At 44.5% G+C, this 16506-nt stretch overlaps 1 protein-coding gene across 2 annotated transcripts in view; it reads right to left on the bottom strand.

Annotated features, from left to right (window-relative positions):
• The window catches only part of LOC144606891 (zinc finger MYM-type protein 4-like), a 140820-nt gene extending 125570 nt beyond the window's left edge, over positions 1-15250 (bottom strand). For both annotated transcript variants that reach the window (XM_078423354.1, XM_078423355.1), the window contains exon 1: positions 15210-15250. The gene's annotated coding sequence lies outside the window, so the exon portion shown is untranslated. The remainder of the gene's footprint in view (positions 1-15209) is intronic.
• Positions 15251-16506: the final 1256 nt, after the last annotated feature.

Genomic DNA, 16506 nt, shown 5'->3' with positions numbered 1-16506 from the left:
TGAGAGAAGGGGACATGCCAATATTTGTGAAGTGTTAAATGAAGTAAAATGGATTTATGCAACATACAGTATATACTTCATTAGACTAGTTAGGCTCATTTTTATAAGTCCAGCCAAGTAGCTGCCTTGCCTTATTATCATATGTTATATCGTCACCTTGAAGCGGGACACGGGTGTCAAGCAAAGCCAATGAAGACGGACACGTGTCAAACGAAGTTTTCTTTATTGCTCAAGCACCACACAGCTCCCCAAACCCCCAACCAGTTCAAATCCTCCTGGAACTCCACGACCAACTGCCACTCCTCCCCATTCCAAGTTCTGTGACCCCCCACCCCCCGAGCCGAGGGTTCGCACCAGGCGTGGGTCACCACCAGGGACCACCACAGGACCCCCCCCCCCCCCAGAACCAGAGGCACGGAACCAAATGGGAAGACGAACGAGGCGGCCTGACCTCGTGCATACATCCCCACGCACAGGGGACACGCCCGGTACGGACGAATTTCTGAGCAACCTGCATGTCGGACGCCCCTGACAACGAGGCTGGGCCACCCGCACTGGCTCGCTAAGGTCCAAATGGGCCGGCTTTAAACGAGCCACAGACATAGTCTCCCGCCGACCACCCACGTCCAAAACAAAAGTAGCAGGCCCATGCTGCAGCACCCGATCGAGACGCCTCCGATAGAGACCCTCATATGGGGGCTGCAAAGACGACCTGGGGGTGCCGCAGCGCAGAAAAACATACAAACAGTCGATGAGAGCCGGGGGTACATGGGCAGGAGCCACCCCATGGCGAGACGGCGGGGCAGGAGACAGAGCGCCGATGTTCACGCAAACGAACCAACACAGATGACGACTGCTCCCGGGACACACCAGCGGCCGGAATAAATTCCCCGGGAACAGAGAGCGGGGTGTCATAGACTAATTCGGCTGAGGATGAAGCCAAATCCTCCTTCGGGGCAGTCCGAATACCCAGCAAAACCCACGGCAACTCATCCATCAATTCGGGACCCGTGACGCGTACCTTGAAAGCGGCTTTGAGATGGCGGTGGAACCGCTCCACCAACCCATTAGACTGGGGATGATACACCGTCGTGTGGTGAAGCTGTGTCCCCAACAGGCGAGCCATTGCGGACCACAGCTCAGACATGAACTGGGCACCCCGGTCCAAGGAAATGTACAGCGGCACCCCGAAACGGGCAATCCAGTGAGCCACGAGGGTTCGAGCACACGACAGGACAGAAGTGTCCACAAGGAGATCACTTCCAATGTGGAAGCGTGGACGAGGCACTGCCCCCTCACGTCAACTAAAAGTGATTGCGGCCACAGGAAGTTAGAGCCCAGCAACGGCTGGGACACATCGGCAATGGTGAAAGGCCAGGTAAAGTGGCAAGACCCAAAGATAAGCGGAATGGTGCAGACGCTGTAAGTTCATATGGTGCTGCCAATCACGGCAGTTAATGAGGGCCCCCGCTTCCCAGAATGAGTGTCCACGCTGACTTCTGCCCCAGGCAAAACGCTGACTTCTGCCCCTGTGTCTACCAGGAATCGTCGTCCTGAGCGCCGGTCCCATGCATATAAGCTGTGTATCTGGCCAACCGCCGAGGTGATTACTGGCGGCCGGCCGGCCCCGCCACTTCCCAGAAACGAACAGGGCGAGCGGCATTGGCGGGAACTCCAGCTTTGGTGATAGAAGCACCACCACTTCTTCTTGCTCATAACAGCTTCTCCCAGAGCACGAGACTCAGCTGAGCCCCCGTGGGCGTGGCCCCAGGTTGCTGTGCCCTCGAAGGTACTGATGGCACACGATCAGGGCAAACCTCCGCCCTGCCGCCTGGCCAGCTCCCGAATTTGTCTGTACCGGGCTTGTCCCCTGTTCGTGGGGACGTATGCACAAGGTCTGGCCGCCTCGGTCGTCTTCCCGTTCGGTTCCGCGCCTCTGGGTTTGGGGGGGGAGGGGAGTCCTGTGGCCCACACGTGACTCACCACCAGGGACCGCCACATAATTCTAATTCTGTGTACAAATCATGTTTATTGCATAGGAGAGTATATATGTTGTAGTTCGTGACCTATTAACAGAATAGTCAGACAACCAAAATCGTTTAACCTCTTTATCTACTCACCCAGGTGGGAGAGAGCCAAGATACCGGAGCGTTCAGAAACGCTCAGGAAGCTAGTGTAGCCTCTCTCTCCGAAAGCTTACATTTACACACCTTTTATACCCTAAATACATGTGCCAGTATTTTTCCATCGCTGCCTTATATGGCAAGTTTACAATGTCCTATAAATCTTTATGTGTCTTTCGGGACCTCCGTGTCCGTCGTGTCCATCGTGACCTCTTCTTTCTTGGGAACAAAGGGCAGTCCATATGGCAAGATGTTCTTCTTAACACTTCAAAGCTTTGAGGCCGGTTGCTGATATCAGAAGATGGATCAGCCATAAACCGCACTTCCATGCTGACAACAGGATGCCCCAGGAATAATCCGAGCTGGAGTTTTTACACTCCTGCAATAAAACCCACATAGCTGCATTCGTAAATGTTAGCCCTTACATTCCCCTCTTTGATTATGCTATAATCACAGTCTTTTAAAGTGGCCGGTTGACAAATATTTGGCATATACATGGACCGAAGCAATAACAGATGAACAGAATCACAACAATTAACACAATGATACTGCCATAATGGAGAATCGGCCCCCACAAATATCCTAAACAAAACCAATCCACCCTGAAGCATTAATTCGATCTTGGGCTAAATCTGGCCCTATTTTCCTAGTTAAGTCAAGTCAATTATATTTGTATAGCACATTTAAAAACAACCCACGTTGACCAAAGTGCTGTACATCAGTTCAGGTACTAAGATCGAACATACAATAGCACACAAACATAACAGCACATACATAAACAGTTCACAGCGCCCCCTCAGAGGGCTCAAACGCTAAACGCTCTTTCTATAACCTCCTTCACATGCCCCGCAATATTGGTGATTTTAGAGGATACATCTGGTACAAATGTACAACATTCTTGCCCTATCATAGCACAGGTACCCCTTTCTCGGCTAGCAGGAAATCTAGGGCCGTACGATTCTGGAGAGCGACAAGACGCAGGGCCACCATTTCAGCTGTTAGCTGGCCTATTTGTTCCTGAGTCTCGTACAGCCCTTCAGCAGTACAATTTGCTAATTGTTCCAGGGTACTAGCTAAGTTTCTCATTTCGGTTCTCGCCCAAGCGATTCCCCATCTCGGGAATATTAGCCACCAAAACCTCTCAACTCCGATACAGTTCATTTAGAGCGCCACTCTGGATGCTGTAGAGGATGATTTATAATTCGTAAATGTGGGATTACAAAAGCTAGACAACAGCACCCTGTCCAGGTTTCATAAGATCCCTGATCACACTGTGGCGAAAGTCCTGGTAACCGGACATACACTCAGCTCCCACATATTAAGTAAATCCCATTAAGAGGTCTTGGGGGACCTGCAGTACTGATATGGGTGCATGTGCTGAATCCCACAGACAGGCTAACTTCATTTGGTCTCGATCCCATTCTACAGAAACGGGTTATATTTATTGGTGTTTCTGGAGAGTCATGAAGAGAATTAACTTGTATCCGGGGCCAATTCTCCTGTGTTTGATTAAGATAGGGTCTCAATGACCACCCATTAAAACACTGACATCCACAGTCATCTGATCGGTTATCATAATCCATACACCAATTATTGGAGCCAGGGCTAACCGGGAAGACCTGGTGTTCCAAAGCACCAGCTCACCCTCCGAGCAAATGGTTATCGCTCTCAATACTAGGCAGTAAATAAGTCAATAGTAAAGCATGCACGGAATAGGAGTAAGGAAAGGTGTTATCCATAAAATAGTCCACCATGAAGTTGCTATGCCTGATTAAAAGCTTTGTCAACTTGTAACATGAATTTTAAAATACCTGGACTGAAAGACAAAAACAAAATTCCTGAGTAACCTCCAATTTTTCCAAAGTACAAGGCCAATTTATTTTTTTGTGAGCCATTTGCTCAGTCCACTATACCTGCAGCTTGTGGATGGTGTACGCAGTGGAACTGCTAGTGGATATTTAACAGCTTGCACATTTCCTCATTAACTTTGGCTGTAAAATGGGGTCCATTGTCCAAAGTGCTCAATGTACACAGTAGTCCAAACCTCGGCACTATTTCTTTCAACATACAGTGGGTGTAATTCGAATTTAACTCCGTTTGATTCTGCATTACCCTTTCCAGTTCTTTTTCTACCTCTTCATCCTGTCTTCAAGTCATTACATCAAATAACCATCCTAAAAATTGCATTTCTTGTAATCCTTTATCCCAAGCATTTTGTAGTTTTATTCCTTCTCCCATCAATCCTCCTACTGTCTGTATCTTATTTTGTAGGGTCTCTATATCAAAGAAATTTAACGCTCCTATTGCAGTCCCAACACCTCCATTGTAATTTCAGCAACGTTACATTCACTCTGCTTCCTGGATTCATATTCTATCCTGACAGTCAAATTTAACACATTCGGGAATCTAACCATTGGGGTACAAGTTGTATACATTCGCCTTAAATGTCCTACATTGGATTCTTCCTGGGTAGTCTCTCGTACTGACCAAATTATTACTAGGGGGTGCCTTCCTTCTATCTGAGTAGCATTGGTACACGCCAACCAATCATCTTTCTTCAGAATGTAAGTGCTGCTACTTGCCCCCCAGCCGTTCCAGCCCTTTCTGCTCCATTCCCTTAACGCAGTTTGATTACTCAACCATGCGGTTCCATCTCCTCTTTCACAAGTCATGCTTACATTCCATTTAGTGGTCAAATTGACCTTCCCTTGGTTATGTATAATAACCATTAACTGTCCTTTTGCTGCATACCCTCCGCACCCCTCAGGGCATTGTACTTCATACTTCTCTACTGCGCATGCTGTGTTGGCTGGACATGTAAAGCTCTCCTGCGTTCTACTGCAAGAGTCCCTTCTCCAGTCTATTCTTCCCCTCATCTCTTCTCGTAGGGACGACTGATGTAACCCTCAAGTTCGTCTAGACCGACCCTGATATGGCTGCTGCTTCTTACATGGAAAACTAAATTCATCTGTCAGGCATTGGAAATTAAACTGGCACAAAGCTTGTCCGCAGGGTACAACCCAATAGGCTTGGTCTCTCAATTGTTTAGCTCTGGTCTTATTAAACCGTCCTGAGCAGGGTCCTATTCTTTCTGCCTTCCAGGGTATTGTGCCATTGCCTCCTCTGCATATCATCTGATCGTCTTTACATAAATGTCATGAAGGAAATACAGATTGACCACAATCCCATATAGATCTTGAGTGCACTTCCCCTAATAGCGGGAGTAACAATAGCAAAATGAACATTATTTTACAATGCTAAGCATTATATAGTTTGAAATTTCAGACTGGATGTCAAAGTCCTATCAAGACCTTCGGCTTCAATCCATCAGCTAAACACATCAACAATAACTAAGCAATACTTATAACTATGAACACGTGGCAATTCAATAAAATCAATTTGTAAACCCCAATGTATTTTGGGGTGATACCATGTAGCATTTATTACATCCAACATTCCCCTCTTACCAGCAAGGGTAAGAGAGTGCACATAATGCAACAAAACAGGTAAAAGCGCGTTAGAGACACAAACTTTGCCAGAGGCAGTAACCCAAAGCGAGTCAGATTCGCGAGGGGAACACCCATCCTGGCTCCACTGGTGTCTCTCAGCCTCGGGGGCGTCCCCCTGAAGCTGGCAGAATTCTGAAACACTGGGCATAGCGGTAGTTGCAGAAAACTGCTGTTGTTCACCTGAAGAAACTAAAATGGTAGGGGCCAGGGCATCTGTGCGTGCCAATGTGTCAGCCAATGAATTCCCGAAAGAAATGGGATCCTTGGCAGATGTATGCAAATTACATTTAATGACAGCCAAGGTTTTCGGGAGTGTTAAGGCCGCTAGTAGATTTCGGACAAACAGGGCATTTTTAATAGGAGTGCCTGCTGCAGTCAAAAAGCCCCTGTGCTGCCACAGGTTACCAATATCATGTGCAACCCAAAAGGCATATTGTGAGTCGGTATAAATATTAGCAAGTTGGTCTGCGCAAAGGTGGCAGGCCTGCGTGAGGGCAAATAATTCAGCCTGCTGGGCAGCATGAGGTGTACTGAAAAAGGCGAGGGTAGGCAGTATCCTCAATCTCTAGCGCCGATCGTGCGGATTCTTGTTCATGGCGCAACTTAACCCTTTGTCTAGGACCTATCCATATTCCCTGATGCTGTCTCATAATCGGGCGGTAGTCCCCAATATCCTGGCGGGGAGGGTAGATCCGGGACTGGCACCACCGCAGCCGGTGGCTCTGCCTGTGGGACTGTGGGGATTGGACATGTCCAGGGTTCCTTGTCACCCTCGGACTCCTGATTACCTAGTAAAGCCGCTATAGACTCCAGTGTTTCGGATTCTGACTTTTGTTGTTGTTAGGCGGGATATATCCCTTTGGTACCGGTTTTAAATTCACCTCGAGCTCGGGTAGCACGGTCAAGTCTTAGATCATACACCTTACATTCCGCTTGCATAATATCGCATCTTTTTGGTATTCCCATCCTATCACACACTGATATCCCTCTACTACTTGCATTTTCCCTCCAACTTCGCTCCCTCGACTCCTGATGGCATTTCTGCGCCCCCTCTTTCCATTCTTTGATAGGCTCTGCATTCCATGTACCTCCCACTGGCCAGACTTCGTTTCCCAACCTTATTATTAACGAAGCAGATAAATAACACGTGTTCACCGCCATCACTCTTATCCAAAGTCCGTCTCACATGTCTGACATCCAATTATCCAAAATTATGTTACCAATAAATTTTACCAAACGATCAATTTACCCAGACCAAGACAATGTCAACAAGAGTGACCGCCCCTTACCTTCCTAATACGTATCCTTATCCTTGCCCTTTTCCTTATCGGTTCGTCTATGAATCTCAGTTGGACACGAAATCAACCCCAAACGAGGGACTTCAGTGTCTGAAAGACGTCAACGTGCGGGGTCTCGAACAACTGCCGAGAAGTGCACTCTGTCCCCTGCAGACGTGTTTCAGTCACCGCTGCCTCTTAGTCATTCGTGGTTGACGGTGCCAAAGAGATCCTGCCGACTACGCCAAATGTTGTAGTTCGTGACCTATTAACAGAATAGTCAGACAACCAAAATCGTTTAACCTCTTTATTCTACTCACCCAGGTGGGAGAGAGCCTAGATACCGGAGCGTTCAGAAACGCTCAGGCAGCTAGTGTAGCCTCTCTCTCCGAAAGCTTACATTTACACACCTTTTATACCCTAAATACATGTGCCAGTATTTTTCCATCGCTGCCTTATATGGCAAGTTTACAATGTCCTATAAATCTTTATGTGTCTTTCGGGACCTCTGTGTCCGTCGTGTCCATCGTGACCTCTTCTTTCTTGGGAACAAAGGGCAGCCCATATGGCAAGATGTTCTTCTTAACACTTCAGGCTTTGAGGCCGGTTGCTGATATCAGAAGATGGATTAGCCATAAACCGCACTTCCATGCTGACAACAGGATGCCCCAGGAATAATCTGAGCTGGAGCTTTTACACTCCTGCACTAAAACCCACATAGCTGCATTCGTAATGTTAGCCCTTACATATAAAGAAAGTGCCTGAAATTCTAAGTCGTTGAATGAAATTAGATTCTTAGTTGGCACTGAAATACAATGTTTATCATGAACATTTAGAACTCAAACCAAAACATTGTGTCATATTCTTCACAAGCGCAGGCAAATTGTTAATGATATGTAACATCTAGTATCGCCGTTTAAATTCTGAATTTTTTAAATTTGAAAAATAAACTTTCTATTCATAAATATTTTTTGGTGAGGTCAAATGGGTCAATTTATTTTGTGAAATTGCTGAATTTTGAATAAATCCACCTCCCATGTCATTGGACACAGTAAATCAGAAAATGTGTTCTCTAATCAATTCGATTTTATTTGCAGAATGGCAAAAAAAACAGTATTGTTCAGTTGAAATATTCGATTGTGTCATCTGAAGCAAATTCCATGTACATTTCAGGGTATTTTATCACCAATTGTTAACATTGTCTACTCGTTTGTGGATTAGGATTTTGGTGTCCACTCATGCATATTTCTATCCACAGATTTGTCCATTTGTTTCCACAGCAGTGCAACATTCAATATCTCCATAATGAGCCACCTACATTGCATTAATGCAGGTTGGTTCAGTGGTTTTCACCTTAAATGATAGTGTGAACTATAAGCAAATGAAATGAAATAGTATCAAATAGGAATAGGACCTTGTCCTTAGACTATACGTTTGGATTGGCTAAAGCTTATGATGGCATTCATCTTGTGCACTGAAGGGGTAACTGAACCAACACTTCCATGCATTCAACTGATTTACCTTGGTTAAATCAGGGGAAGGAACAAAATGATTCACAGCATGGAAAATTATGGTCAGTTATATTAACAGACTCCACTCAGCACAAGCTGCTCAAATGGATAAATAACTTTGTTGAAACAGAAAAGCAAGCTACCAGAAACAATCATCTTCTTCAGCATTCTCTTGTGATTGAGGATAACTTGCTTCTATTCAGAACCCTATTCAGGTCCTGATGAGACCAATGTGGGAACTGCTGACTATTCCACAGATGAGGCAGATAGTGTTCACAGGATGGTAGACATAAAATGCTAGAGCAACTCAATGGGTCAGGCAGCATCCCGAGAGAGAAGGAATGGATGACTTTTCGGGTCGAGACCCTTCTTCAGACATGTCAGGGGAGGGGGCGGGACAAAGATAGGATGTAGTCAGAGACAGGAAGATTAGTGGGAAAATTGGGAAGGGGGAGGGGATAGAGAGGAGAAGCAGGGACTACCTGAAGTTAGAGGTCAATGTTCATACCACTGGGGTGTAAACTGCACAAGCGAAATATGAGGCGCTGTTCCTCCAATTTGCACTGGGCCTCACTCTGACAATGGAGGAGGCCCAGGACAGAAAGGTCAGATTGGGAATAGGAGGGGGAGTTGAAGTGCTGAGCCACCAGGAGATCAGGTTAGTTGAGACGGACTGAGCGGAGGTGTTGAGTGAAACGATCACCAAGCCTGCGCTTGGTCTCGCCAATGTAGAGAAGTTGACATCTGGAACAACGGATACAATAGATGAAGTTGGAAGAGGTGCAGGTGAACCTCTGCCTCACCTGGAAAGACTGTTTGGGTCCTTGGATGGAGTTAAGGGGGGGGGGGGTAAAGGGACAGGTGTTACATCTCCTGCAGTTGCAGGGAAAAGTACCTGGGGAGGGGGTGGTTTGATTGGGAAGGGACAAGTGGACCAGGGAGTTTCGGAGGGAAAGCAGAAAGGGATGGAGATGGGAAGATGTGGCCAGTAGTGGGATCCCGTTGGAGGTGGCGGAAATGTTGGAGGATAATTTGTTGTGTGCGAAGGGTGGAAGGTGAGAACAAGGGGGACTCTCTCCTTGTTACGAATGGGGGGAGGTGGAGCAAGAGCGGAGCTGTGGGATATAGAGGAGACCCTAGTGAGAGCCTCATCGATAATGGAAGAGGTGAAACCCTGTTTTCTAAAGAATGAGGACATCTCCGATACCCTAGTATGGAACATCTCATCCTGGGCGCAGATGCGGCATAGACTGAGGAATTGGGATTAGGGGATAGAGTTTTTCCAGGAAACATGGTGGGAAGAAGTGTAGTCAAGATAGCTATGGGAGTCAGTGGGTTTGTAGTAGAGGTCAGTCACTGGTCTGTCTCCTGTGATGGAGATGGTGAGATCCAGAAATGGTAGGGAGATGTCGGAGATGGTCCAAGTATATTTAAGAGCAGGATGGAAATTAGTGGTGAAATGTATGAAGTCACTGAGTTCTGCATGGGTACAAGAGGTAGCACCAATGCAGTCATCACTGTAGCAGAGGTAGAGTTCGGGGATAGGGCCAGTGTATGCCTGGAACAGGGATTGTTCGATGTACCCTACAAAGAGGCAGGCATAGTTAGGGCCCATGCGAGTGTAGCCCATGGCTACACATGTTGACAGGATGGATAGTTTGTGAGTTGGTACACTTCTTCTGCCACTTCGGCAGTGTTTCTGAGTGCTCCCAGTACCTGAAGATCCCAAATGCTCCTTTAGCACTTTGAGCAGTCGTCAGTGAGAGATTCCCAAGAGTCACTGGGAATATTGCACTCCTTCAAAGAGGCTTTGCAAACATGGCTTGGATATTTTTTTTGCTGTCCACCTAGTGTTCTCCTTCCTTACAGAGCTTGTAATAATGTTTGTTTGAAGGAAAACTGGTGTCAGGCACACAAGTGATATAACCAACCCAATGTAACACAAACGCAAATCAGTCAATCAAAATCCATTGACCACTTGTGTCTCTTTGTTTTAAAGATTTTCCATGTAGGTTTGGAAGCCCTACCACTGCATTGCAGTTCTTCCGCTAAGAATGCCACCAAACTGCTCGAGGCATGAGCTCCACATCTCCAAGATAAAGATGTCCTCTTGGTATGTCCCTGATGGGCTGGCTCCATACTCTGAGGTTAATAACTGATGCATTTGCAATCTGGGGAAGCAAGCTTGGTTGGACAGGTGAGGATGGTGCCTATCATCCAGAGAGAAAAGGGATCTCAGTTCTTGCATTGCCAACAGAACGCAGAGCAGCTGACAAATGGACCGTGCATCATGGCTCTGTTCCCTGATAGCACCCATGTCCAGCTGCCCCTGGGAATCACTCTGTGCTGGGTTCAGGATTGGCAGAGCCCTGAGGGGACAGAGACTGGGTCTCAATTGAGGAAGGACCTGCTTTCATAGCTACTGCTTCCTCAGCATTGTTTGGCACAGAAGAATGAATCATTTCCAAAGTGGAAGAGGGATTCTCCCTGGCTCTGCGCCAACTGCTGAGATGTTATGGACATGGACTCCTCCATGATACCTGGTCATCTCATACGCAATGATCCGTCCGTTAGTCTTATTCAATGCCTCCATTTCATAGGACTCATCTGCCCCTTCAAGTTAGAACTTCCAATGGAACTCAACCTGTGTGGATACTTCTGAGACAATAACTCCCCTTCCTCTCCTGCCTGATTCCAGTCTACCTGTACCAGATGTCTCCTCTCAGCAAATTTGTCCCTTTAGTTTAGTCTCTCCCCTCACAATGGCAATATCTGAGCTCTATGGTGACTGATGTACTGGAACAAGGGGTGCTTAAGTACAGCACTGCTCTTCTTCTCGAAATGTGACTCCAGTGCTTCGCTGGGGCAGCAAACTGTGCCACAGGGCACCCTTCTCTGTCTTTCTAAGGGAACCTTGCAAAGAAATGGAATAGATGGTCCTCCAGCATTGCTGAACCATAGAGGTTTCCTCTCATCACCAGGCATGCCAGATAATGATGCTGATAATGTTGACACCATGCTGCAGATTGGGATCTTCTTGGAACTATTGATTTCTACACCCATTTGAAAGTACTGTCAGAGACTTGAACTCTTGGTGCTACTGACCTAAGATGGGCTGCTTCACAGGGCACATTTGCAAGAGCAGAAATTTCCAATGAAGCTTTGAAAAAATCTATGACCAATCAAAGATTATGACCATGCACCTGATTCCAAGCTTTGCCGACACAACTATATTGCTCTCATGGCAAAGGTTCCCAATTTATTGGAGTCCAGCACATAAACCTCCGTAGTTACCTATCCCTTGCAAAAGGACTAAGTGTACATGCACATTACTGGTGTCTGTGTTAAACAATTTTCGTATTCGATTGCATGCATTTTAAGGTTTCTGTTAAGGCAAGATGAGGGATGTGTTTGTATCCTCTTATCCTGGTCTGCTGAAATGTGAAGGAAATACTAAACATTCTCACTGCAGTTAACAGGCACGTCTGATAATGAGACAAAGTATCAGTAACAAATGCGATGCAGAAACCATGGGTGTCTACTTGTCCAAGTGCACCGTGATGACATGTGGGCCATAAGGCATTATTTTCAATGAGACCAAAGTTCCACTTTAATTCCTATTGATGGAAAATGGTTAATTATACATATGGTGCTGTACATTGCAGTTTGATTGTAGATTCAATTCAACCAGGTGAAGGTTTAGTTGTAGATGCAATAGGTGAAGGTTTAGTTGTAGATGCAATTGTACCAGGTAAAGCCACCTGTACCAATGAGTGAGGTTGTGTTAAAGTGCAATGAAATCGCACCCAGCAGATTTCAGAAAGCTCTGATTCTCCTGGTGCCAGGGGCTCTTTTGCTCCAGCACTCATCTGGTTCACCATTTCCTCTTTCAAATCCACCCGCTGCGTGGAGGTTTTCCGCTTCAGTCTGGAGTGACGTCCACCTAATCACCACCTTTGGTAATATTTACCTAAAACAGATAAAACAATATTGCAAAAGGCAGCTGAGCACACAGGTCTTGTGAATTCTTAGCTGATAGTATGCAATAGTCATGCAGAAGGTGTGGGAGGTGATTATTGGAGATGGAGAAAAGACACTGTTGTCAATAAATGAGTAATTTGATGCATGGAATCACACTGAATATTTGTGCTGGACGTCAGTGCTGTGTCCAGGGCACAAGATCTTCAGTCCTCATTTAACAGAAATTCTAAGACCAAAGAAAGGAATAGAGCACAGACTGAGAAGTTGGAAGATAAATGGGGAGAGAAGGAGTGAGGGGGAGGGACAGGCAAATGGGGAGAAATGTGAGAATGTAGAGAGGCCCAGAGTTGCAAATGGAAAGTAGCTGGGAAAGGAAAAGAAAGAAAAAGCAAAAGAGAAAGACTCAGAGTGGCAGGGCCATGGCAAGCGAGAGAGAGGTGAGAAAAGAGGCAAAAGATGCTAATGTGTTTGAGTGATGTAACGACTGTGGTTCACAGGATGATGTTAATAAACTGTGAATGGAAGTGAAGAGACAGATGGAACAAGGAAGTCTTTCATTGTGAGGACTCACCTTGATTAATCTTCTGAGGTCATGAGATCCTTTTTTAACACAGTTAACCAATGCGGGCAATGTTGCCTGTAGCCAAGAACTCCCTGGCAACTTCCTGCCAGTTCAATGCAGATGGACCGAGAAGATCTGTATGGCCCCTTAAACAGAGGTCCTGCCTCCAGCGTGTGATGGAAGTCAAGAGTTTCTCAAGATTTCTCTTTGTAAGAATGGGAGCATGCTCTCCTCCCTGAGCAATTGGAAGAGAGCTGGTGGCATTGTGTGCCTTTTCTTTTAAGAGCTGCCTAATGATGTTGCTGCTGTGGGAAATTCAACTACTATTACAAGTCAAGTCAAGTCAAGTCAAGTCAAGTCAATTTTATTTGTATAGCACATTTAAAAAACAACCCACGTTGACCAAAGTGCTGTACATCTGATTAGGTTCCAATGGAGGAAAAAAAAAAGAAAAAAATGAAGAAAAAAAAAAAAAAAAGAAAAAAAAAATTACAAGGGAGCCTGCTTATTATAATACAATGAAATATCACTAAAAAATATATATATTTTAAACAATGTTAGGGAGACACAAAATACACATTTGCAACAGAACCGTGTAGATAAATATCTACCCCATTATTTCTTTCTTTCTCTCTCTTCTGCCTCTCTTCCTGTAACTTCATTCTGCTTCTGTTTACTTTGTAAATGGGAGTTACACAGAAAGTGACACTTCACTTCCTTAATCACTGTGTTTCTCCCTTTACTTGTACATCCCCAATTCTTTCCATTACCACCACCCTTGTTTTTTTTCCTCTTTGAATTACCAATTCATTGCCTCTCTTCTTTGCTCAGATGTTACTCACCTTGCTCCCAAATGTTTCTCTGCACTTCACTACCACCTTATTTCTCATGTCGTTATTCAAAGGTTGGAGATTTCTCACCATCTGCAAGCTTCCACTCAACTCTTTCTCTTCCCATCCTCTCTCTTCGATTGAACTGGACTTTCTTTCAAAATTTGGCTATTTCTTAGAATGAGAAAACGAACTACAACTCTTTTTATTGTCTTTCTCTTGCCTTATGTCTCAACACTTTTGCTGTTAGATGTAGTTTCAGAGCAACAAGCAGAATCTCCTCTCCTTACTCAGAAATGGACACCAAGGAAAATAGATAGTCCTCATATTATAATTCCACAAAGAGCCTCATATAGACTGTTTACTATCAATGAGTATGCAATGGATATAAAAGAGATTCACCTAAATTATGTCAAAAGGGAAAGGCTTTGGTTATGAGGAAAAATGCAACGCATATTAAAATTATGAAGTTACATGTTTACCAAAATGTGAAGTGTTTTGCGAAGATAAAGGGGAGTAATTTAAGAACTTAAAAGGTACATGTTTAAGATTACCACCACAAGAAAGGAGGGAGAGAATATGAGATTTGCACATAGCTTAGTTACAATTCAGAATACTTTTGCTGTAAACACAATGAAAACAGAATCCACAATGCTTTTAAAGAGAAAGCAGAAGAAAAAAAAGATTTTGAAGAGAAGACAGGAATCCAGGATATTGACTTTTCAAAATATACGCAAAAGACCCAATAGCTCTTTTCTGTGCTGTAAAATTAGATCATTCCATTTAAACGCAGAAGGAAACATAGCAAAGCTTCACACCATAAAATAAATACCACATCAGTGAATCCTCTCAAAATGCCACCGTCTGGATGCATCTGACCAAAAAAAAAAGAATAAAACACGGCAATCAGAGGCAACTAATATGTTTCTGTGTGTGCGCGGATATTTGCTTTATAGCATTAAAACATTGGGCAATTAGAAGCAACCATTTGCGGGTTTCTTTTCATTTCATTCTCTTCCCTGGAGCTTTCAATTAATCATCCATTTCTTATAATACACACATGCTATGCCCCTTTTAGGAGGCCTACTGTCCATTTCTGAAGAGTGTGAGACCAGAATACAGTTAAGCACCACTGTGTTAGAAAATTGCTTACTGGTTATTTTTTTCTTTAACCTTTTAATACACCTTTCCTGCAAATTTTTCTTTTAGTACAACCCATTAAATCTCTGTAGCTGCAGTCCTTGACATGAACATGTCAAGGAAGGCCTCTTTCTCTCTTAAGATTATAATGTTAAAAAATAATATCATTTCAGCAGCCAACAGTGGGGGAGGAAAAAAGCACATATGAAGCATTGCAGTGCATTTAGTTTTAACATCTGTTCCTGAAAGACTGTAGCACACATGTTTGACGCTTACCCTGTTGTTTGAACCCACACACAGTGAAGCCAGGCATCCAAGCTGACCTAGAACTAATCACCCAAAGAATCCCACAATGCAATAGGATTGCTGTAAACTGGGTTACTGCAAGTGCTGAAAAAGCAGGGACTCTCATTATGCATTTCAGGATCTAAGAACATGATCCTTCTCCAAACTGACAATGAGAGGCCTTTGATTATTTATTCACTGTGTTAATTAATAATATATATTTTTTAATTCCAATCTTTCACACAAAATACAGTATCAATGAAACAATATCTAATGAGAGCAAAAGGAATTGATGTGACTCAATACGAGAAATTAATTAAGTATGTGATTTACTTGAGCTTGTCTTTCATAACCCTCACCCCATTTCTGTGTCAGCCCTGTTCTTACTGCAGCTTCCACTTTCTCCTTCAGCCAGGAATAGAATCATCGGCATGAAGGACTTCTCAATTTCACAGTCAGTGTGACCCACTATTGCCTTCCCTATTCGGCTTATTTTAGCATTAACGGATGTGGAGGTATACTTATATTAAGCAACTAATCACACAAAATGGTGAGTTTGTTATTACAGAGCACTGAAGAACTAATTCATTTCCTTCCTCAGTTACCTTGGCACCATGCATTTTGACAATAAAACCACACAAAAGACTGACTTTGTTGAGACTTTTGTCACTGTCTTAAGAATGTAAGACAGGAAATGTTTTTTCCAAAATTGCCTTTTATCATGCTACCTTATTAGTAGTAAACAGAAAGGGGAAATGCTAATGATTGGGGTATCTTGGGCATTGAACCAACACTACTCTGTGCACAAAAAATCCTAATTCTGACATGTTGGAAAGTGGAGTGCCTATGTAATGAAACTCACACCTCCCATCTGCACCAATAGTTTGGCTGATGATCAAAGCAGAATGTCTTCCCAAAGGATAATAGGCTGAGTACAGTTTATTATTGCCAAAAATAGGCTGAAACATTCTACTTTTGCGAAGGGATTCACTCGCTCATTTGCCCACAGTTTTAGACAATAGACAATAGACAATAGGTGCAGGAGGATGCCATTCGGCCCTGCGAGCCAGCACCGCCATTCAACGTGATTATGGCTGATCATTCTCAATCAGTACCCCGTTCCTGCCTTCTCCCCATTCCCCCTGACTCCGCTATCCCTAAGAGCTCTATCCAGCTCTCTCTTGAATGCAATCAGAGAATTTGCCTCCACTGCCTTCTGAGGCAGAGAATTCCACAGATTCACAACTCTCTGACTGAAAAAGTTTTTCCTCATCTCAGTTCCAAATGG

This window comes from Rhinoraja longicauda, chromosome 27, assembly GCF_053455715.1.
Source record: "Rhinoraja longicauda isolate Sanriku21f chromosome 27, sRhiLon1.1, whole genome shotgun sequence".
NCBI lineage: Eukaryota > Metazoa > Chordata > Chondrichthyes > Rajiformes > Arhynchobatidae > Rhinoraja > Rhinoraja longicauda.
This window is presented reverse-complemented; position numbering and strand designations above follow the sequence as displayed.